Source organism: Oncorhynchus gorbuscha, linkage group LG10, assembly GCF_021184085.1.
Source record: "Oncorhynchus gorbuscha isolate QuinsamMale2020 ecotype Even-year linkage group LG10, OgorEven_v1.0, whole genome shotgun sequence".
Taxonomy (NCBI): domain Eukaryota; kingdom Metazoa; phylum Chordata; class Actinopteri; order Salmoniformes; family Salmonidae; genus Oncorhynchus; species Oncorhynchus gorbuscha.
In genome coordinates, this window is record NC_060182.1 from 42,867,325 (window position 1) to 42,891,946 (window position 24,622).

The following is a 24,622-nucleotide window of genomic DNA, read 5'->3' on the forward strand; positions in this document are numbered from 1 at the left end:
GGAAACATGGATCACCACAGACAACACTGCTACTCCTACTGCTCTCTCTTCGTCCGCCCACGTGTTCTCGCACACCCCGAGAGCTTCTGGTCAGCGGGGTGGTGGCACCGGGATCCTCATCTCTCCCAAGTGGTCATTCTCTCTTTCTCCCCTTACCCATCTGTCTATCACCTCCTTTGAATTCCATGCTGTCACAGTTACCAGCCCTTTCAAGCTTAACATCCTTATCATTTATCGCCCTCCAGGTCCCCTCGGAGAGTTCATCAATGAGCTTGATGCCTTGATAAGCTCCTTTCCTGAGGACGGCTCACCTCTCACAGTGCTGGGCGACTTTAACCTCCCCACATCTACCTTTGACTCATTCCTCTCTGCCTCCTTCTTTCCACTCCTCTCCTCTTTTGACCTCACCCTCTCACCTTCCCCCCCTACTCACAAGGCAGGCAATACGCTCGACCTCATCTTTACTAGATGCTGTTCTTCCACTAACCTCATTGCAACTCCCCTCCAAGTCTCCGACCACTACCTTGTATCCTTTTCCCTCTCGCTCTCATCCAACACCTCCCACACTGCCCCTACTCGGATGGTAATCGCGCCGTCCCAACCTTCGCTCTCTCTCCCCCGCTACTCTCTCCTCTTCCATCCTATCATCTCTTCCCTCTGCTCAAACCTTCTCCAACCTATCTCCTGATTCTGCCTCCTCAACCCTCCTCTCCTCCCTTTCTGCATCCTTTGACTCTCTATGTCCCCTATCCTCCAGGCCGGCTCGGTCCTCCCCTCCCGCCCCGTGGCTCGACGACTCATTGAGAGCTCACAGAACAGGGCTCCGGGCAGCCGAGCGGAAATGGAGGAAAACTCGCCTCCCTGCGGACCTGGCATCCTTTCACTCCCTCCTCTCTACATTTTCCTCCTCTGTCTCTGCTGCTAAAGCCATTTTCTACCACTCTAAATTCCAAGCATCTGCCTCTAACCCTAGGAAGCTCTTTGCCACCTTCTCCTCCCTCCTGAATCCTCCTCCCCCCCCTCCTCCCTCTCTGCAGATGACTTCGTCAACCATTTTGAAAAGAAGGTCGACGACATCCGATCCTCGTTTGCTAAGTCAAACGGCACCGCTGGTTCTGCTCACACTGCCCTACCCTGTGCTCTGACCTCTTTCTCCCCTCTCTCTCCAGATGAAATCTCGCGTCTTGTGACGGCCGGCCGCCCAACAACCTGCCTGCTTGACCCTATCCCCTCCTCTCTTCTCCAGACCATTTCCGGAGACCTTCTCTCTTACCTCACCTCGCTCATCAACTCATCCCTGACCGCTGGCTATGTCCCTTCCGTATTCAAGAGAGCGAGAGTTGCACCCCTTCTGAAAAAACCTACTCTCGATCCCTCCGATGTCAACAACTACAGACCAGTATCCCTTCTTTCTTTTCTCTCCAAAACTCTTGAACGTGCCGTCCTTGGCCAGCTCTCCCGCTATCTCTCTCTGAATGACCTTCTTGATCCAAATCAGTCAGGTTTCAAGACTAGTCATTCAACTGAGACTGCTCTTCTCTGTATCACGGAGGCGCTCCGCACTGCTAAAGCTAACTCTCCCTCCTCTGCTCTCATCCTTCTAGACCTATCGGCTGCCTTCGATACTGTGAACCATCAGATCCTCCTCTCCACCCTCTCCGAGTTGGGCATCTCCGGCGCGGCCCACGCTTGGATTGCGTCCTACCTGACAGGTCGCTCCTACCAGGTGGCGTGGCGAGAATCTGTCTCCTCACCACGCGCTCTCACCACTGGTGTCCCCCAGGGCTCTGTTCAAGGCCCTCTCCTATTCTCGCTATACACCAAGTCACTTGGCTCTGTCATAACCTCACATGGTCTCTCCTATCATTGCTATGCAGACGACACACAATTAATCTTCTCCTTTCCCCTTCTGATGACCAGGTGGCGAATCGCATCTCTGCATGTCTGGCAGACATATCAGTGTGGATGACGGATCACCACCTCAAGCTGAACCTCGGCAAGACAGAGCTGCTCTTCCTCCCGGGGAAGGACTGCCCGTTCCATGATCTCGCCATCACGGTTGACAACTCCATTGTGTCCTCCTCCCAGAGCGCTAAGAACCTTGGCGTGATCCTGGACAACACCCTGTCGTTCTCAACTAACATCAAGGCGGTGGCCCGTTCCTGTAGGTTCATGCTCTACGACATCCGCAGAGTACGACCCTGCCTCACACAGGAAGCGGCGCAGGTCCTAATCCAGGCACTTGTCATCTCCCGTCTGGATTACTGCAACTCGCTGTTGGCTGGGCTCCCTGCCTGTGCCATTAAACCCCTACAACTCATCCAGAACGCCGCAGCCCGTCTGGTGTTCAACCTTCCCAAGTTCTCTCACGTCACCCCGCTCCTCCGCTCTCTCCACTGGCTTCCAGTTGAAGCTCGCATCCGCTACAAGACCATGGTGCTTGCCTACGGAGCTGTGAGGGGAACGGCACCTCAGTACCTCCAGGCTCTGATCAGGCCCTACACCCAAACAAGGGCACTGCGTTCATCCACCTCTGGCCTGCTCGCCTCCCTACCACTGAGGAAGTACAGTTCCCGCTCAGCCCAGTCAAAACTGTTCGCTGCTCTGGCCCCCCAATGGTGGAACAAACTCCCTCACGACGCCAGGACAGCGGAGTCAATCACCACCTTCCGGAGACACCTGAAACCCCACCTCTTTAAGGAATACCTAGGATAGGATAAGTAATCCTTCTCACCCCCCTTTAAGATGTAGATGCACTATTGTAAAGTGACTGTTCTACTGGATGTCATAAGGTGAATGCACCAATTTGTAAGTCGCTCTGGATAAGAGCGTCTGCTAAATGACTTAAATGTTGAATGTAAATGTGTAGTCACTTTTGAGGACACAAGCTCAAGTACACAGTAAAAATATGAAAATATAAATATTTTATAAAAGTAGTGCACTGGGCCTTTACTAGTCCTGTATTAGTGGACCGATATAGCCATCTGTAGCGCAGGCTAATGTTTTATTTATTCATTTGTTATTATTTTTTAACAAAAGTAGTGCACATGATTGGTAAAGGCCCAGTGCATTACTTTTGTGAAAAAAATCTAAATAAGAAAACATTTGCCTGCGCGACAGACTGCTATAACAGTCCGTTAATACAGAACTAGTAATGGCCAAGTGCACTACTTTTGTGAGAAAAAAAATACAAATTTAAAAAAGAAACATTAGCCTGCGCTACAGACGGCTGTATCGGTCCGCTAATAGAGGACTAGTAATCAGTGGCGTGTATTCATGAATGCCAAGAGAAGCCAGGCTCTCCCAAAAAATGTACCAATAAAAAAAAATATATATAACATAAAATTATTTATCTTTCGTCTCTCTGTGTTTCATAATTTTCCTTAAATTCGGAAGAGGCTGAATGTATCTCACAGGAGAAAGCTTCCGAGCGAGCGAAACAGCCCCCCTCTGTCTCTCTACGTGTAGCCATCTATATGATTCTATCTGATCCAAATGATCACAGTATGACATTGTTCCCGCCCATAGAGAATGCAAGGGAAGGAAGCCAGCGAGCATCTGTCCTCTCTTGACAAAAAAGTATACATTTTTGCCAATCAGCCTTGAGCTAAACTTTGTGTGGAAAGCCAGCTTGGATTTGGCATCACTCCTATCAAATCACATTAAGAGCATACGTCATTGACAGAAAAACTTGCATTGATTTATCTCGTTGTGTTGTTGTCCTCTGGTGGCTAGCTAGCCAGCTAGCTAAAGTTGCCCCTTTCCTAAATTAGCAATGTATGGAGATAGGGATTTGGACTTGTGGTTTTACTTAATTCTCCGTACTGGCCAATGATTATAACGACGATTCTGATCCAACCATTAATTTATATATTGTTGTGCCGCTGGCCTGAGAGGATGGAAGTTCAATATGTAGCTAGATGTAGAAGGCTAATGTTAACTAGCTAACGTTGTCCATGAATGGAAGTTAGGCTAGCGAGCAAGCTTTTGAGCCAGGTAGCTTAGGACAACAAAAAATAAAAGCATGTACTGTATGACAGTGATAGACTGTTTCGTCAACATGAAAAAGAGGGAGGATGGCATTGGCGATTTTCTACAAGTAGGGTGAGTTTTTCTACTTTCATAAATGCGCACGCGCACACACCCACACGCCCTGTACGCACAGAAATAAGAACCATGGACAGTCACATCATATTAAGCTTACGTTGATTGGACTAAATTGTTTTTGGTATCTTTTAGTTATCACTGTATTAGACTAAGCAGAGGTGATTTGATGATGTTGAAATGTTGAAGTTGCTGGAATTAGTGGAGGCAGCTCCTGTTTTCTTTGCGATTTGAGGTAACTCTGTGGTTCTAAATCAATAGTTGTTTAGTTGGAAACATTAACTTGCTTGATCATGCTGTAGGTAATGTAACTGTCTGTTTCTGTACATGCAATATGATTTGTGGGCTTCACTGGACAAATGTTGCTGTCCGGTTTTGTGATAAAACAAAGGTGTGGTTGAATTTATTCTGCCATTGTGTCTCCTTGTTATTGTCTCTGCCTTTAGGCCTATATATCACAGTCACAATGCATATGAATTAACACGATTTATAGAACAAACAACACAATTATCACAACACAAGGTTCTAATATGGCTTTTTTTTTATCAGGGTGGGCTTGGCTTCCCATGCACCGCTACTGATAGTAAATGGCCCAGTGACCTGATACTTTCCGTGGCTATGGGAGGGACATCCCAGCTTCAAGTGGTGTCAGATTTCACATCCTGCTTCAAATAGGCAGAAGAGACATACGGTGCATTCGGAAAGTATTCAGACCCCTTGATTATTTACACATTTTGTTACGCTACAGCCTTATTCTCAAATGGATTAAATTAAATTCTCATCAATCTACACACAACACCCCTTAATGCCAAAGCCAAAACAGGTTTAGTCATTTTTGCAAATGTATTACAAATAAAAAACAGAAATACCTTATTTACATAAGTATTCAGACCTTTTGCTTTGAGACTCAAAATTGAGCTCACGTTCATCCTGTTTCCATTGATCATCCAATGATTCTCTTCGAATTCTCTTTGATTATAATCACAGCCGCATATATACCCCCCCAAGCAGACACATCGATGGCCCTGAACAAACTTTATTTGACTCTATGTAAACTGGAAACCACATATCCTGAGGCTGCATTCAGTGTAGCTGGGGGTTTAAACAAGGCTAATCTGAAAACAAGACTCCCTAAATTCTATCAGCATATCGATTGTGCTACCAGAGCTGATAAAACCCTGGATCATTGTTATTCTAACTTCCGCGACGTATATAAGGCCCTCCTTCGCCCCCCTTTCAGAAAAGCTGACCACGACTCCATTTGGTTGCTTCCAGCCTATAGACAGAAACTAAAACAGGAAGCTCCCGCTCTCAGGTCTGTTCAATGCTGGTCCGACCAATCTGATTCCACGCTTCAAGATATGTTCCGCATTGCATCAAACAACAACATTGACCTATACGCTGATTCGGTGAGCGAGTTCATTAGCAAGTGCATTGGCGATGTCGTACCCACAGCAACTATTAAAACATTCCCCAACCAGAAACCGTGGATTGTTGGCAGCATTCGTGGGAAACTGAAAGCGCGAACCACTGCTTTTAACCAGGGCAAGGTGACCGGAAACATGACCGAATACAAACAGTGTAGCTATTCCCTCCGCAAGGCAATCAAACAAGCTAAGCGTCAGTATAGAGACAAAGTAGAGTCGCAATTCAATGGCTCAGACACAAGAGGTATGTGGCAGGGTCTACAGTCAATCATGGATTACAAAAAGAAAACCAGCCCCGTCGCGGACCAGGATGTCTTGCTCCCAGACAGACTAAACAAATTCTTTGCTCGCTTTGAGGACAATACAGTGCCACTGACACGGCCCGCTACTAAAACCTGTGGGCTCTCCTTCACTGCAGCCGACGTGAGTAAAACATTTAAACGAGTTAACCCTCGCAAGGCTGCAGGCCCAGACGGCATCCCCAGCCATGTCCTCAGAACATGCGCAGACCAGCTGGCTGGTGAGTTTACGGACATATTCAATCAATCCTTATCCCGGTCTGCTTTTCCCAAATGCTTCAAGAGGGCCACCATGGTTCCTGTTCCCAAGAAAGCTAAGGTAACTGAGCTAAATGACTACCGCCCCGTCATCATGAAGTGCTTTGAGAGACTAGTCAAGGACCATATCACCTCCACCCTACCTTACACCCTTGACCCACTCCAATTTGCTTTCCCCCGCAATAGGTCCACAGACGATGCAATCGCAACCACACTGCACACTGCCCTAACCCATCTGGACAAGAGGGATACCTATTTGAGAATGCTGTTCATCGACTACAGCTCAGCATTTAACACCATAGTACCCTCCAAACTCATCATCAAGCTCGAGACCCTGGGTCTCGACCCCGCTCTGTGCAACTGGGTCCTGGACTTCCTGACGGCCGCCCCCAGGTGGTGAGGGTAGGTAACAACATCTCCACCCCGCTGATCCTCAACACTGAGGCCCTACAAGGGTGTGTTCTGAGCCCTCTCCTGTACTCCCTGTTCAGCCATGACTGTGTGGCCATGCACGCCTCCAACGCAATCATCAAGTTTGCAGACGACACTACAGTGGTATGCTTGATTACCAACAACGACGAGATGGCCTACAGGGAGGAGGTGAGGGCCCTCGGAGTGTGGTGTCAGGAAAATAACAAAACAAAGGAGATGATTGTGGACTTCAGGAAACAGCAGAGGGCACCCCCATATCCACATCGACGGGACAGTAGTGGAGAAGGTAGAAAGTTTTAAGTTCCTCGGTGTACACATCACGGACAAACTGAATTGGTCCACCCACACAGACAGTGTGGTGAAGAAGGCGCAGCAGCGCCTCTTCAACCTCAGGAGGCTGAAAAAATTTGGCTTGTCACCAAAAGCACTCAAACTTTTACAGATGCGCAATCGAGAGCATCACCGCCTCGTGCGACAACTGGTCTGCACACAACCGTAAGGCTCTCCAGAGGGTAGTGAGGTCTGCACAACACATCACCGGGTGCAAACTACCTGCCCTCCAGGACACCTACACCACCCGATGTCACAGGAAGGCCATAAAGATCATCAAGGACAACAACCACCCGAGCCACTGCCTGTTCCGAGCCACTGCCTGTTCACCCCGCTATCATCCAGAAGGCGAGGTCAGTACAGGTGCTTCAAAGCAGAGAGACTGAAAAACAGCTTCTATCTCAAGGACATCAGACTGTTAAACAGCCATTGAGTGGCTGCTGCCATACATGTAAAAATGTATCACTAGCCACTTTAAACAATGCCACTTAATATAATGTTTACATACCCTACATTACTCATCTCATATGTACAGTAGGGCAAAAAAGTATTTAGTCAGCCAGCAGTTGTGCAAGTTCTCCCACTTAAAAAGATTAGAGAGGCCTGTAATTTTCATCATAGGTACACTTAAACTATGACAGACAAAATTAGAAAAAAAAATCCAGGAAATCACATTGTAGGATTTTTAATGAATTTATTTGCAAATTATGGTGGAAAATAAGTGACTGACTAAATACTTTTTTGCCCCACTGTATATACTGTACTCTATACCACCTATAAGGTAGCTGTTGTGAAATTGTTAGGTTAGATTACTCGTTGGTTATTACTGCATTGTCGGAACTAGAGAAGCACAAGCATTTTGCTGCAGTCACATTAACATCTGCAGTCTGTTGCATCTGATTTCTTGTCCGAATCCTGGCTCAACCATAACCCTAATCCTGGCTCAACCATAACCCTAGCATCAACCCTACCCTAACCAGAAACCCTACTGTAGCTTTATTTTCCCATCCCAGCTCAGCCCTAACTCTAGCCTCAACCCTAACCCTAACTTCATGTCCATAGATTAATGCTCAATCCTAACCGTTCCACAGGGCTCTGAGATGTTTTCCTCTGTCACCTTTTACCAAACCTTCCCATTGCAGAGTGGTGTGGTCCTCCACTAGGTGGTGGTATGGAATAACGAATCAAACAGAACATACTGTAAAGTGAAAACCTAAATGTCTTTATTATTCCTCAGTCAGCCATGCAGGTAAAAATGTATTTGTATCACTCACCACATTATAGCGGGAATCCTTCACTGATAGTTGGCTGTGGATTGCAACAGAGTTGCTGATGTCTAACAGCAGACAGCAGTGCTGTTTTACAGGAGCCACATACTGAAATGTACAGTGGCATGTTGATCCGATTTGAAAGAATCGTTTCGAAACATATTTCCATTCCTGTCAATACAACATGGTAGTAATGGTAGTAAGGACACAATGAATGGTTGTATTGTTTGTAGCAGTAGAAGTAGTAGTAGCAGTCGTATTGTTCTCATCATCTTTGTTGTAGTTATGGAGTTGAGTGTAAGCCCCCTCTGAGAGGTGGAAATGTATTTGGTATTTTATTAGGATCCCCATTAGCTGTTACTCTTTCTGGGGCCCACACAAAACACGAAACATAATGACATAATACAGGACATCAATAGACAAGAACAGCTCAAGGACAGAACTACATAAAACAAATGTAAAGGCTCACGTAGCCTACATATCCATGTATACCCACAAACTATCTAGGAGATAGATGAATGGGATCTGGTTGACGGTCCACTGATATTTATTTTAACGTCATATTAAATCGAAATCAGTAAGGTGCAAATACTACCTTTATGTCTGTTTTCCCTTTATTCATTTTCCCCAACTTTTTTTTGCATTAGGATTTTTGGCAGTGAATCCGCCGTCAGCATGAACTGTGATGTTTTCATCACTTCATTAACACCTCCATGCCGAAATCATACATACAGTTCAATATGGACTCCACACGTGCACTCCACAGGAGGGCCTCAGGGGCGTCACTGTGGACTCTGGAGCTGTCGAAAAGGCATGCGGATGCCTTAAAGGCATCCCACCCAAAACAGTTTGACAGTATATGGACATTTTGGGATGTTTTTGTTAGTTTTGGTCTTCGGCAAGTGTTTTCTTTCAGCTGTTCATGCACAATAAATGTTTCCTCAAGACAAGCCGAAGTTGGTAGCTGAAGTCTATGCCCTTTCATCTGTGATTGGCCAATAAAGTGTTTGCTGTCATTCCACAAGAGATGAATTGCTTTCATGTACATTTGTTCACTTGAGAATACTACACCAAACATCTTAGTTCGATGCAAAATTGTGTGACAAAGATCTCTAGTTGTGTGACAAAGATCTCCTCTAGTTGTGCGACAAAGATTTCTTGAGATATCTTGGATTAATTCGGACAATTCTTTTCAGACTACGGCGTCTCAAGATGGACAAACAATACTATTTCTGCTTTAATCACGTTTTTGAAGAGGGGTTTTAAGGGAGTATGCAAGCACACTTGTTCTCCTAGCCGAGTTCAACTAGGCGCCAGCTGAACCGAAGCATGCTGATGCCTTAAGGGGAAACAGTCCCCTCTAGCTAAAGCTGCTAAAGCTGCTAAATCTGTGACTTGAGAATCAAACAGTTCTGCTGTTCACTGGTGAAGTTTTATTGCAATTTTCTGTCTTATAAATGTTTGGTATTTGTCATTTGGAGTATGAGACGGTTATATCAATGGTGGTGTGGATCATTGAATTGAGTATTTTGAGTTAGTGTCTAAACTCAACAGAAGGGGACTGTCCTAGCTTCTCTGAACCTGAGGATAGGTATTTCCAGACCCTCTGGCCAGCATGGTGGAAACTCAGGGCTAAAAATACATGTCCCTGGGCCTGGGCTGTCTGTCTCTGGACACCTGTTGCCAGCCCAACAACCAACAGCTGTTAGCCTCAATGCTACTTTCACTTTTCTCTTCTCCAACACTCCTGCATCACCTCTGTGTGTGATCTCTGACACTGTCACCATAGGCACAACCCATGAGAAGAGAAAATGGGCTGACTGGTTGTATGCCAATGAAATCATGTGGGTGTCGTGTCACTCAAGGACTTCCATTGAAACAGAAGTGTGATTTATGATATTGTTGCAGGCATTTATTTATTGTTCATTCTCCCACACCATTCTCATACACTTTCTATCCTACACTTTTAGCATGACTTGCATTCCTTTTACTCTGCCAAGTGTACATTTTATATATTTACACAATGACTTGTGGTGAAAATTCATTGCCCAACACAATACTCCGGAAGTATATCTACAGTGCATTCGGAAAGTCTTCAGACCCCTTCCCTTTTCCCACATTTTCTTGTTACAGCCTTATTCGAAAATGTATTAAATAAATTTAAAAGATCTCATGAATCTACACACAATACTCCATAATGACAAAGCCAAAATAGATTTTTTTGTCATTTATGCAAATGAATAAAAAATATAGAACACATATCTTATTTAAATAAGTATTCAGACCCTTTGCTATGAGACTTGAAATTGAGCTCAGGTGCATCCTGTTTCCATTGATCATCCTTGAGATGTTTCTACAACTACACCTGTGGTAAATTCAATTGATTGGCCATGTATGGAAAGGCACACACCTGTCTATATAAGGTCCCACAGTTGACAGTGTATGTCAGAGGAAAAACCAAGCCATGAGGTTGACGGAATTGCCCTTAGAGCTCCGAGACAGGATTGTGTTCGAGGCACAGATCTGGGGAAGGGTAGCAAAAAATGTCTGTAGCATTGAAGGTCCCCAAGAACACAGCTCTTCCTAGAGCTGGCCTCCCGGCCAAAGTGAGCATTCGAGGTAGAAGAGCCTTGGTCAGGGAGGTGACCAAGAAACATATGGTCACTCTGATAGAGCTCCAGAGTTCCTCTGTGGATATGGGAGAACCTTCCAGAAGGACAACCATCTCGGCAGCACTCCACCAACCAGGCCTTTACGTTAGCGGGCAGACAGAAGTCACTTCTCAGTAAAAGGCACATGACAGCCCACTTGGAGTTTGTCAAAAAGCACCTAAAGGACTCTCAGACCATGAGAAACAAGATTCTCTGATCTGATGAAACCAAGATTGAACTCTTTGGCCTGAATGCCAAGCGTCACATCTGTAGGAAACCTGGCACCATCTCTACGGTGAAGAAAGGAACATCTCTGGAGAAACCTGAAAATAGCTATGCAGCAACCTGACAGAACTTGAGAGGATTTGCAGAGAAAAATGGGAAACACTCCCTAAATACAGGAGTGCCAAGCTTGTAGTCATACCTAAGAAGACTCAAGGCTGTAATTGCTGCCAAAGGTGTTTCAACAATGTACTGAGTAAAGGGTCTGAATACTTATGTAAATGTAGTATTACATTTGCAAAAAGTTCTTAAAACCTGTTTTTGCTTTGTCATTGTGGGGTATTGTGTGTGGATTGATTAGGGAAAACAGCTATTTAATCATTTTTAGAATAAGGCTGTAATTTAACATTATATGGAAAAAGTCAAGGAGTCTGAATACTTTCCAAATGCACTGTATGCCAACAAAAAAAATGTTGCTTGAAAAACTGAATGCAGGTCTATTTATGGTAATTTACTTTATGTACAGATGTAGGATCTTGATCTTATCTTGATCAAACTTTTGTTGCTGAGAATTTTCTGCACAGTTGGAAATTCAAACTTGTAGTGTATTCAAGGTTTAAAAAGGCTTCTGAAGTTAGTAATTTCCACTTTAAAATGTCAGACTTGATCTGCCCTCATAAAAAAATGTATCAAAAAAATAATAATAATAATTCCATGATGTTATAATCCACATAATAACTCACATTTCCTGTTTCTGCAGGACTGTTGTAGCAAATGGACTCAAATTAAAATCCTACATCTATTTGTATCTATTAAATCTAGTCGTAGGAACCAAATCCACTGTGAACACTTGTCATCACGTTTACATATGCCCAGATAAATTGTCACTTCCCCTGATAAGATCCTCAAAGCCTAATCTCACAAGGGCGCTAGTGTTCATTCACACCACTATCACTGAAGCTCATCTTGAGCACTGTCTGCCCTTCAGCTGCTTGGGATACCAGTAGTAATAAAACCAAATTAAATAATACCCTAAGATGCAGTGGAGGCTGCTGAGCGGAGGACGGCTCATAATCAATGGCTGAAAAGATGCGAATCGAATGGCATCAAACCACATGGGAAATCATATGTTTGACGTATTTGATACCATTCCACTTCTTCTGCTCCAGCCATTACTACGAGCCTGTCCTCCTCAATTAAGGGGCCACCAACCTGCTGTGCTTAGATGTGGCCCTCAGTGCTGCCACCTGGGAGCCGTATGTGGAAGCTGATCTTGTTAAGCAGACGGTGGGTATAGTATTCATCAAGCTCTCACATGTATGGGGACACTCCAATCGTTGAGGAGTTTCCTATGTGTTTCTGTAAAGCAGTGGCAGTCATTCAAAGGGCTTGTTTGATATGAAGGACTTCCTCTCGTGCATTAGGTCATGACTCCTCCAGCCTGGTCCAAACAAAGTCTCCATCTGTTTCCCCGTGCTGAGTTGTGGACCAACCTAAATGTCATAGATGTGAAGTAGATCTTAGTCCAGAGGGAGTAAACTGCACACCTAATAATTATTTAGTACATGGCTTATTTTACCCTTTGTCTGATGGCAATAACATTTACTGCTGAAGCCAGCCTTTGCACGACCCTATCAGAAGAAAACACGTGTGGGTGCAATGCATGTGTGTGTGTTTGAGCAGACACATATCCGCACCATGACTGAATGTGTTCAGATCCACCATCTGTTATTACGCTGCCTTCTGACCCTTTCATAAAAAAATATATTACATAATCGTACTGAACTTGATTGATGATGGCTTCGGCTTACAGTTGCGCTGTGCCAATACTTTCTTCTCTGCTTGTATTCTCAACCTTCCTTTTCTTCCCAGTCTTATCAAATTATAACACATAGGGAACCCGATATGTTGATTTTAGAGAGGAAGGGCAAAATATATTTACTTTTTTTTCTACCGTTATTTAACGAGGCAAGTCAGTTAAGAACAAATTCTTATTTCCAATGACGGCCTACACCGGCCAAACCCAGACGACGCTGGCCCAATTGTGTGCTGCCCTATGGGACTCCCAATAACGGAATCGAACCAGGCTGTATCAAATGAAACCCTGAACCGTTTTCTTTTTTTGTTCAAATTGACATTCGATAAGATTAGAGTGGGTCTGCAGTGGTCAAGTTAGGGTCTAATGCTGGGCGGAGCAGTGTCAGCATGTTGGTTTGAGGCCGACTTTCTGACAGATGCTGCCAGCAGGAAATCAACCCTACTGTCCATTTGCATTCCTCTAGCCTCCTCAGTTTCACACCGTCCTCTGCTTTTGCACATGCTCTCCCCAGAATAACAGCAGGTGTTAACAACCCTTCCCCCTTTCACACACACTCACTTAGGCACACTTTCACACACATGTACATGTACTCCTGAGCCCTGACACCCCTGACCCTTACGGGAAAGGGGAATAGATACCTATGATCAAACTTGAATTACAGTAGGTGATTGAAGTTGTAGTGATTGAAGGCAGATTCATTTTCATTGATGGTGATTTAATATCTGCCTTACTAATTGCTGATAAATGTCCTTGATAAAAATTAGGCTAGTTTGTTTTATGTGTTTGTTCTGCAGGGTTTATTTGATTAATCTCACAGCACCGTGGCAAGCTGTGAGCTGAAGAGATCAAAAGAACCTGGAAAGTAGCATGCTGGCAAGCATAATATATTTTCAAGATTGACCCTGGAAGCTGAGGGATTGCTTCATGTATTGCTGACATGTTCAAATCAAATAACAAGGCTGGATCTCTCTGGATTCCTGGCTCTCTCATTCCCCTCTCGCACTATGTAGACTAGTGTTTGACTATGTTCATGTCAAATTGGCAGATATACTTCAAGAATTTCCCAGGACTATGTTCTGATCTCAAATAGCTCTATTTATTTTGGGGGAATGGAGTGTTACATAACAACACGTTATTTACAATCTAAACATGTAATGACATAATAATGTATAATATATTTATTCAGCTAGCTCGGTGTTCCTCCCTGCACAATGGACTAGTGTTCATCCACAGACATACACACATGCATAATGATGTGTTCAATGATGACAATCTTTCAATAAATATAACTCTGACTAATTAAAGATCAGTTTGGGAAGCTGAGATAGGAAACTATTAAACACTGCCTTACAATCTTGACTCTGATTTCCTTACCCTTAAAGTATTGGGTGAAAAGATAATACCATTGGCCTTTTCCGTATTGTGAAGAGAACTAGCCATTAGAGCTTTGCAGTTGATTACACTAAATCATATACATTAGCATGATTATGAGTACAGGCTATGCACTATAAATATAAATTAATTCAATTATTCACACCCAAGGGAATTTCAGATAGGCCCCTACTACTTATTCTCAGTGGTTAGAATGGTTGCAGGGCTGTGGTGGAGAAGCATTTACCCTGAACAAAATGTTTTTGTCCAGTCTTCCGTGCACCTGGCAGGCTACACACCAGGAAACATGATGTTTTGGTGGAAAAACGGGCCCAAGGGTGCTGCGACCTACGTGTGTTGGCTTTGACTGGGCTACTGTAGACAAGTACTGTGGAAAGATGTGGGTGGATGTCTGGATAGCCTGGGTATTGAGAGAAACCAGTGGTGTGTGTGTGTGTGTGTGTGTGTGTGTGTGTGTGTGTGTGTGTGTGTGTGTGTGTGTGTGTGTGTGTGTGTGTGTGTGTGTGTGTGTGTGTGTGTGTGTGTGTGTGTGTGTGCGTGGGCATGTGCCTGTACGTGCATGTTTGTCGATTTTACTTTTGTCTTGTGTTTTTCAGCTCCCAAATCTTCCAATAGAAAGTAGCAGAGGAGGCTGGTAGGAGTAGCTATAGGAGGATCGCCTCATTGTAGTGGCTAAATGGAATGGTATTAAACACGTGAACCAAATGGAAACCACATGTTCCATTTATTCAATCCCAGCCATTAAAATGAGCCCGACCTCCTATAGCTCCTCCCACCAGCCTCCTCTGGTAAGCAGTTTGTTTTTAGATCTGTATTTGTGCTTTGGACATTTGTTTGATCACAACTTAGTGTAAGTGCACAGAATTAGATCACAATGACATCACAACATGTCTAAATTATCTGGCCATTCTTAGTTACATATTAGACAACGTTCAAAGTGAGAGAACCGAGGAAACGGGGACCTGGTCCTCATTTACAGGCAAAACAACACTGAGCGCCAGGACCTTGGGCTATGTTATTCAATATAATCAATGCTGATGAATCAAAGATTAAAACAAGATTAGGAGGAGATTAAAAAGGGAAACAAAGTCAACATCACAATCACAATTGAATGTTTCCCACACTAGCATTTCATTAATCGTGTGACCCATTGGCCCACAAGTTTTACTCGGACACACACCAAATGCATGACACCCTGAGTCAAATTGTTGGCAAGTCCTGCATCTACAATCACTATGATGTGTGTGTGTGTGTCCGTGTGTGTGCATGTGCACACATGTGTGTGTGTGTGTGTGTGTGTGTGTGCATGACATAATCTTCTGGGTTTGGCCCTTTCTGTCGGTACTTCTGGAATCCTCCACATTTTATGCTGCTCTTCAAAGGAATATCTTAATATCTTACATATGACTCTAAAATCCCCCCCCCCCACCTCCCCATCTCACAAACACAAACACAAAGATATCCCTCTTTAGGCCTACAAGCCTCTGATCAGTCAAGGAAAATCTCCCCGAGAAATCTCCTGAATCTGATTTTATCAGCTCATTAAGGCATTTAAGCATGATGTCTTGTTGGTTACTGGCTCTCTTGGAAATATACAGGGCTGTGCTGACAATCATAAAATGGAAAGAAAAAACGGAGAAAATATTCAGAGCATGGACGGGGAACATTATCCTGGATCTAGTGGATGATGACAGTCTCTATAAAACACATTTCTGGCATCATCTTTAACACATTGCATAAATTGGTTTGAAAGACATTGTGCGTTGTATTATGCACCGATGGTGTGCATTCATGTACATTTCCCTTTGCGTGCATGCGTGCGGGTTTGTATGTTTATCAACCACTATCAGTCTTTGGCATTGGTACTTGTTGACTCAAAGCACTCAAGGCCTTTCAGTCCATCGCCAAGCTTACTCTAATCAGTCTTATAATTAGTCTAAACCATCAACACAACACTGGACAATACAATTGCAATCTGGTCTGGACTGTTGTGGCCACAGTCCAAATGGAGCTAGCTCCTTCTCTCGCACACATCTGGGATCCATCACCATGTGCTTCCTTGCATGTGGTAGTGTTTAAAATAACTCTTGACGCAGTGAGCAGAGGCAGCAAGGTCTTTCTCACTTTCCACTGCTAGCCATTTATCAAAGGTGGTCTATCTCTGCTTGTGCCAACCTGCAGCAGTGGAGTGGCAATGTCTGTCTTTGTAAAGTCCCCTTTTATAGGAAAAGGAGATATCCTAGGAGCCATATCACATTATTAATGTACACAAAGTAAAAGTGTGAGTTGTGAGTCATGTCATCGTGATGCGCTGTGCTTGGCCACCTCAAAAAAAAGAACAAAAAAAAAAGATATTCGATATTTTGCCAATAATGTATTTGATCTACTACCAGAGTCAGATGAACTTGTGAATACAATTTTTATGTCTCTGTGTCCAGTATGAAGGAAGTTAGAGGTAGTTTAGCAAGCCAATGCTAAATGCTAGCAGATACCCATAGACTTCCAGTCATTGCGCTAATGCTAGCTAGCAACTTCCTTCAAACTGCATGCAGAGATATAAAAATGGTATCCACGAGTTCATCTGACTCTGGGGAAGTATATAAAGGGCCTCATTGACAAAATCTCAAAGTATCCCTTTAAGATCTGTCCGCTCCATTCACCTGTTCTGATCCAAGGACCCAGATTAACTGGCTGCATTGGCCTCCATTGATGACCGGAACCTACCATACCGGGGAAACAGTCCGGTACTCTGAGTTCACAGTTTGAGGGGGCAGGGAGAGAACATGTGTGATGCAGTATCAGTAAAGTGAATGCACCGAAGGCCCTTGTAATTATATATTTGGCAGAACACAGCACAATTACATAAAGAGCTCAAATTCTATCTTGTGACTAGGGTAAGTGTGTCCATGCGTCTGTGTGCATGTGCTAGATAGATAGATAATGAATGAGAGAAGTTGAAGAGAGAGATCGTTTTCACATATGCATTTGTCTGCTGTTTACTTGTTTGCATCTTTCATCCATGTACCGTATATCCGGTATTTCTGATTACTTCAGAGAGTACACAGTCTGCAATAAAAAGCAAAAGGCCTATAACCCAGATTGATACAGACTTGCAGAAAATCAACTTACAGCCAAATATTCAGGACACATAGGTTTAACAGTGACATAAAGCTGATACCCGATCAGCATCGGTGTCAGTCAACAAGGGTGTGTGTGTGTTTATTAATGTGCATATCATATGTCACAGTGAGCTCAGCTGTCCAAACAATCCAATAATTTCACCTGTGCTTCATTCATGCATCATATGCATGCAAAAGCTCAATCGTGTGAGGTGTGTTGGAAAGAAATAAAATAATTCCTTCACCTTCACACCTCTTATCATTCAGAATGTGCTGAACAAATATCTCTAGCATTCAGAATGTGCTGAACAAAGACCTCTTAGCATTCAGAATGTGCTGAACAAAGACCTCTTAGCATTCAGGGTGTGCTGAACAAAGACCTCTTAGCATTCAGAATGTGCTGAACAAAGACCTCTTAGCATTCAGGGTGTGCTGAACAAAGACCTCTTAGCATTCAGGGTGTGCTGAACAAAGACCTCTTAGCATTCAGGGTGTGCTGAACAAAGACCTCTTAGCATTCAGGGTGTGCTGAACAAAGACCTCTTAGCATTCAGGGTGTGCTGAACAAAGACCTCTTCGCATTCTATGTGTGCTGAACAAAAACATCTTAGCATTCAGAATGTTCTGAACAACGACCTCTTACTGTAGCATTCGGAGTGTGCTGTTTCAAAGACCTCTTAGCATTCAGTGTGCTGAACAAAGACCTCTTAGCATTCAGTGTGCTGAACAAAGAACTCATAAGGAAAATGATCTGCTACAGTAGCTATATTTACTTAATTATAGTGTAAATGCTGCTGTATGTGAAACAGCCAGAGATTGAAAGTGCTTGTTTCCACATCCAAAGTGGCAAAGAGTTGAGTAATGAAGAGAAGGTTCAGTTCATTAGTGAGCAGGGAAACATGCTGGGTGGACTCACTGGACTGCCACAGGGAGCTGGGCGCGTGACTGATGGGTCATAGGGTTAACCAAGGTTAATGTAAAACACATTAGATGACCCAGGTATTATGCACAACATGATCAAGCTACTACATTATGCCAAGTATTTTACTCTTACTTAGAAAGAGAATGAGAGAGAGAGAGAAAGAGAAAGAGAGAGAGGGGGGAGGATAGGTTTAGTAGTGTTGAGATGACAATGTATTAAATGTAGGTATTTTCAGTCGTAAAGGGAGGTGATATCAGAGTTGGACAGAGGCTGCCTGCCACACTCAAGCCACATACCAAACCCAAAGCGCTGGTGATAAAACTCCATGCGGTGCTATGGTCAGATTACTGTACATGAAAATAGAGCTCCTTGGCCAAGAAACACCAGTTGTGGATTTGGCGTTAAAAAAAACTGAAGAATATGTAGAAAAGTATCTCATACTTTACCTACAGTAAAATATGGTGGTGCAGTTTTGATGTTATGGGGCTTAACTCCAAGCACACATCAAAATTGTTAATTGAATCTGCGGACTTGGACCTCATTGAAAACCTGTGGTTTGAATTGAAGAGAGCAGTCCAGCGCGGATGATGGATATCAAGGATCTGTATGGAGTATTCCCAAAGTATTCTCCAATCTCACAAAACATTTAGTACGTAGGGCAGGGATCATCAACTAGATTCAGTCGTGGACGATTTTTTTATCTTGAGAGGATGGTTAGGGGGCCAGAACACAACTACAAAAATGTATAGACTGCAAATTGACTGAAGCATCCTCATTTCAAATCTAGCATACATTTGTATACAATCACATATATATTATTATCCGTAGGAATACTTTGGAACAGATTTCCTGGCATCCTTTCACTCCCTCCACTCCCTCCTCTCTACATTTTCCTCCTCTGTCTCTGCTGCTAAAGCCACTTTCTACCACGCTAAATTCCAAGCTGCTGCCTCTAACCCTAGGAAGCTCTTTGCCACCTTCTCCTCCCTCCTGAATCCTCCGCCCCCTCCCCCCCCCTCCTCCCTCTCTGCAGATGACTTCGTCAACCATTTTGAAAAGAAGGTCGACGACATCCGATCCTCGTTTGCTAAGTCAAACGACACTGCTGGTTCTGCTCACACTGCCCTACCCTGTGCTCTGACCTCTTTCTCCCCTCTCTCTCCAGATGAAATCTCGCGTCTTGTGACGGCCGGCCGCCCAACAACCTGCCCGCTTGACCCTATCCCCTCCTCTCTTCTCCAGACCATTTCCGGAGACCTTCTCCCTTACCTCACCTCGCTCATCAACTCATCCCTGACCGTTGGCTACGTCCCTTCCGTCTTCAAGAGAGCGAGAGTTGCACCCCTTCTGAAAAAACCTACACTCGATCCCTCCGATGTCAACAATTACAGACCAGTATCCCTTCTTTCTTTTCTCTCCAAAACTCTTGAACGTGCTGTCCTTGGCCAGCTCTCCCGCTATCTCTCTCTGAATGACCTTCTTGATCCAAATCAGTCAGGTTTCAAGACTAGTCATTCAACTGAGACTGCTCTCCTCTGTGTCACGGAGGCGCTCCGCACTGCTAAAGCTAACTCTCTCTCCTCTGCTCTCATCCTTCTAGATCTATCGGCTGCCTTCGATACTGTGAACCATCAGATCCTCCTCTCCACCCTCTCCGAGTTGGGCATCTCCGGCGCGGCCCACGCTTGGATTGCGTCCTACCTGACAGGTCGCTCCTACCAGGTGGCGTGGCGAGAATCTGTCTCCTCACCACGCGCTCTCACCACTGGTGTCCCCCAGGGCTCTGTTCTTGGCCCTCTCCTATTCTCGCTATACACCAAGTCACTTGGCTCTGTCATAACCTCACATGGTCTCTCTTATCATTGCTATGCAGACGACACACAATTAATCTTCTCCTTTCCCCCTTCTGATGACCAGGTGGCGAATCGCATCTCTGCATGTCTGGCAGACATATCAGTGTGGATGACAGATCACCACCTCAAGCTGAACCTCGGCAAGACGGAGCTGCTCTTCCTCCCGGGAAGGACTGCCCGTTCCATGATCTCGCCATCACGGTTGACAACTCCATTGTGTCCTCCTCCCAGAGCGCCAAGAACCTTGGCGTGATCCTGGACAACACCCTGTCGTTCTCAACTAACATCAAGGCGGTGGCCCGTTCCTGTAGGTTCATGCTCTACAACATCCGCAGAGTACGACCCTGCCTCACACAGGAAGCGGCGCAGGTCCTAATCCAGGCACTTGTCATCTCCCGTCTGGATTACTGCAACTCGCTGTTGGCTGGGCTCCCTGCCTGTGCCATTAAACCCCTTCAACTCATCCAGAACGCCGCAGCCCGTCTGGTGTTCAACCTTCCCAAGTTCTCTCACGTCACCCCGCTCCTCCGTTCTCTCCACTGGCTTCCAGTTGAAGCTCGCATCCGCTACAAGACCATGGTGCTTGCCTACGGAGCTGTGAGGGGAACGGCACCTCAGTACCTCCAGGCTCTGATCAGGCCCTACACCCAAACAAGGGCACTGCGTTCATCCACCTCTGGCCTGCTCGCCTCCCTACCACTGAGGAAGTACAGCTCCCGCTCAGCCCAGTCAAAACTGTTCGCTGCCCTGGCCCCCCCAATGGTGGAACAAACTCCCTCACGACGCCAGGACAGCGGAGTCAATCACCACCTTCCGGAGACACCTGAAACCCCACCTCTTTAAGGAATACCTAGGATAGGTTAAGTAATCCCTCTCACCCCACCCCCCCCCTAAGTTTTAGATGCACTATTGTTAAGTGACTGTCCCACTGGATGTCATAAGGTGAATGCACCAATTTGTAAGTCGCTCTGGATAAGAGCGTCTGCTAAATGACTTAAATGTAATGTAAATGTAAAATCATTTGGAGCTGATTTGCTGGTGTTTTTAAAGTACTTTATGTCCAACCATAAAAAAAAGAAATTATAATTTTTTTGCTCAGAAAAATTGGAGGGCCTAATACGGACGCGGGCCACCAGTTGGGGAACCCTGATGTAGGCTATCTAGTTGTAGCTACTAAAGAATACATTTGACAGATTGCAGCCCTGGGGCATTGTGACTTCTAAAACTGAGCCAACATCCTGGAGGGACTGGAATATGGTGGCTGATTTAGGATCCCAAACTGCACAATTCCTTGGCATGGGTCTCTTGTGGTGAAGCAAATATTTTCAGACACCCTGAGACATGCCCTCAGTGCTTTTTCCACCTGAAGTCACCTAGTGGAATCGATCAAACACTCTGTCAGCGTAAAGTTAAGGGAATACAAATGCAAAAAATGTACTGAATTTACTGTGAAATGTTGAAACAGATCCATTGAGTCAGTGCCCTGTCTCAACTGATCAACACATCTCTTTTATACCCAGGTGCCCACAATGGAAGAAGAAATTCTTGAATCGGCATCCTGAACATACCATACCTCCCCAAGCATTTCAACCAAAGGAATCTCTAATAAACGAATGCAACAAAAAGAAGGAAAAGAAAAACAGAAGCCTGTCTTATGAATGTGTTCCCTCAGCATTCTCTTTATTTAGAGTGCTTTTTCTTTTACGACGGTTAGATCTGAGGACATTATTTTCTCCTTTCTTTGTTACTTGAAACCCCCCTCTGTCCTCCCTCTTCCCTCCTCACTCTCTCCCTCCATTCCATTCTTGCAACAATATAAGTCTGTTTACCATCCCGCCAGAGCCCGAGTTGTTCAGAGGCCCAATTTTGAGATTCCACCACAAATTATATGGTGCCAGTGAGCAAACCCATGTGTGTGTGTGTTTCTGTGTTTACTTTCACATCCAGAGGCTCTTGTGGGGCAGTCAATTCTGGCACAGAGTCCTTTCACTGTCATCAGTTGGGTTTCTTTCCTCCTGTTTTCGACTGCATATAATGTTCTTTCTTCTTTCCTCTGTCCCTGCTGTGTCCCTTAATATCTCCATTACAAAGACAAAGCGAGAGAGAGAGAGAAGAATGTATGCTGCTTGATACAACAGCAACAGTATTCTTGAAGGGAAGAACTGATGTGTAAATGCAACCCAAATGTGAATGTACTGTAACTAGAGAACTATGGAGTGTCTTTTATACACTGAGCGTACAAAACATTAGGAAACCCTTCCTACTATTGAGTTGCAGCCCATTTTGCCCTCGGAACAGCCTAAATTCGTTGGGGCATGGACTCTATAAGTTGTCAAAAGCGTTCCACAGGGATGCTGACCCATGTTGACTCCAATGCTTCCCACAGTTGTGTCAAGTTGGCTTGTTGTCATTTGGGTGGTGGAACATTCTTGATACAAACGGGAAACTGTTGAGCGTGAAAATCCCAGCAGCTTTGCAGTTCTTGACACACACAAACCGGTGCGCCTGGCACCAGCTACCATATTACATTTACATTTAAGTCATTTAGCAGACGCTCTTATCCAGAGCGACTTATCCCATTCAAAGGCACTTAAATGTTTTGTCTGCTGATTCACAAAGAACAGATGTTCCCAATGTTTTGTACACTCAGTTGCACATGAGGTGTAACAATATTGCGTTCATATTGTGTCTTGACCTGTATGAAGCGATCTATCATGTTGGAATATGTAACCAAACAGTAATAAACTCATACTGCCAAGTGTTCTCCTATCTCCCATCTGTTTGCATTGTGGAGAGACCAGACCAGTCTGTTAAATTGTAACAGATACTATGGACTGTTGAAATGGGTCAGACTTTCCACATAGTCTTGCAAAGGGGGATGGTTTAAAGGATCTGGTTTACAGTGTGATATTCTCTGCTCCTCTTTGCACACTGATATTAAATAGAAAGTGTTGACCACATCATGGTTAGGTAAGCATTGAGAGAAGTTGTCCATTTATATAAAACAGTAACAGGTGTGCATGCATTCGTGCCTGTGTTTGACTGTGTGTGTATGTGTGTGTGTGTGTGTGCGTGTGCGTGCGTGTGTGAGCACGTGCGGGTGCATCCCCGTGTGTGTGGATTTCGTAGAGAGAATCTGTGTTTGTGAAAGCAAAAGCCTAGCCATATGGAGCTGCAGATGGTAATGTGATTTTCTAAACTCAAGGAAGAGAGTCTCTTTGTTTCTATAGGATGAATGAAAACATTGAACGGTGCACAGGAATGTGGAGAAACCAGAAGACGCTGAAAACTCAAAAGCGGTCTGAGAAGAAAAACACAATGAAACACAGCTCAAAGTAGAAACGTTAAATTGACTGAGAAACAGCTTAGTGACGGGATTTCATTTCTGTTGGAAATGTATGTTATACGTATGGTACCCACTCTGTGGGTTTTTTTTCTGCACTCATTCCTTTAAACAAAGTGTTTGCTGGTACTTAAAAAGTCAGCCCATTGAGCCCAGATCCTTCTGTGCTGCACATGGGTAAGGTGAAGACTCTGTAATCAACCCCAATCACAAACGCTTTGATGTTGCCCCTCTGGATTGGATTTGTTGATAGCTTTTTGCCAGTGCTGTTATTAATATGTGTCTATGTAGATCACATAATCATATTGCCCCTTGCCTTTAACGAATAACAGCAAGTACATAGTTCATAGATTTCAAGTAATGAAAACGATTGCCCTTTTCGTGACGACAATATTATTGCCTTACATTGCATTACACTAGGAAGTGTTGGGGTAACAATGTCCTCTTTATTGAACAATGCATGTAGAGGTTCACTGCTGTACAGGGAAACAGCAAACAAACACAACCAGGAAAACATTATACGGCCTGGTAGGACATTGGAGGTATTAGTGTGACGTGGTAACCAACGGAGTATTGGAGCCTTGGTCGATGAATAACTCTAATATGAATCAACAGACTGAATTCATTGAACATTCATTCAGACGAGTAGACTACAGCGGTATTGCCACACAGCATTTGCTTCCCTAACATAGCAGTGACACTATACCCTGTTTAATAAGCACTATACTCTGAGATACAGAGTTTATCCCCAGCACATAAAGATGGACTTTGTTAAACCCTTCTGCGCCTAACTGTGTATAATGTTCTCTGTTTATGTTGCCATCACCCAATCAGGGAGCAGCCATCATAATAACCAACCAAACCAGAGACTGGTCAATAAAAGCCTCCTCAATGACACTGCTGATTGGCTCTCTCATTCATCTTCAGCTGTTACATGACACACTTTTGTTTGGTCCTCACAGCAATGTCGGAGTGGCATTGACGAAATACAGTAGTCCTTCCAGGGGCCTGTGTGTGCAAATCCTCACAAAAGATTTACATACACATCATGTCATTCTCAAGTCCCACTTTTATGACTATTTGACTGTACTTTTACACTCGCCACTGTTAAATGTTGCTATTTAACAGAAGCTATATGAAGTGCTTTCTGTTAGTCCTATACACCGAGCAGGAAACCATGGCC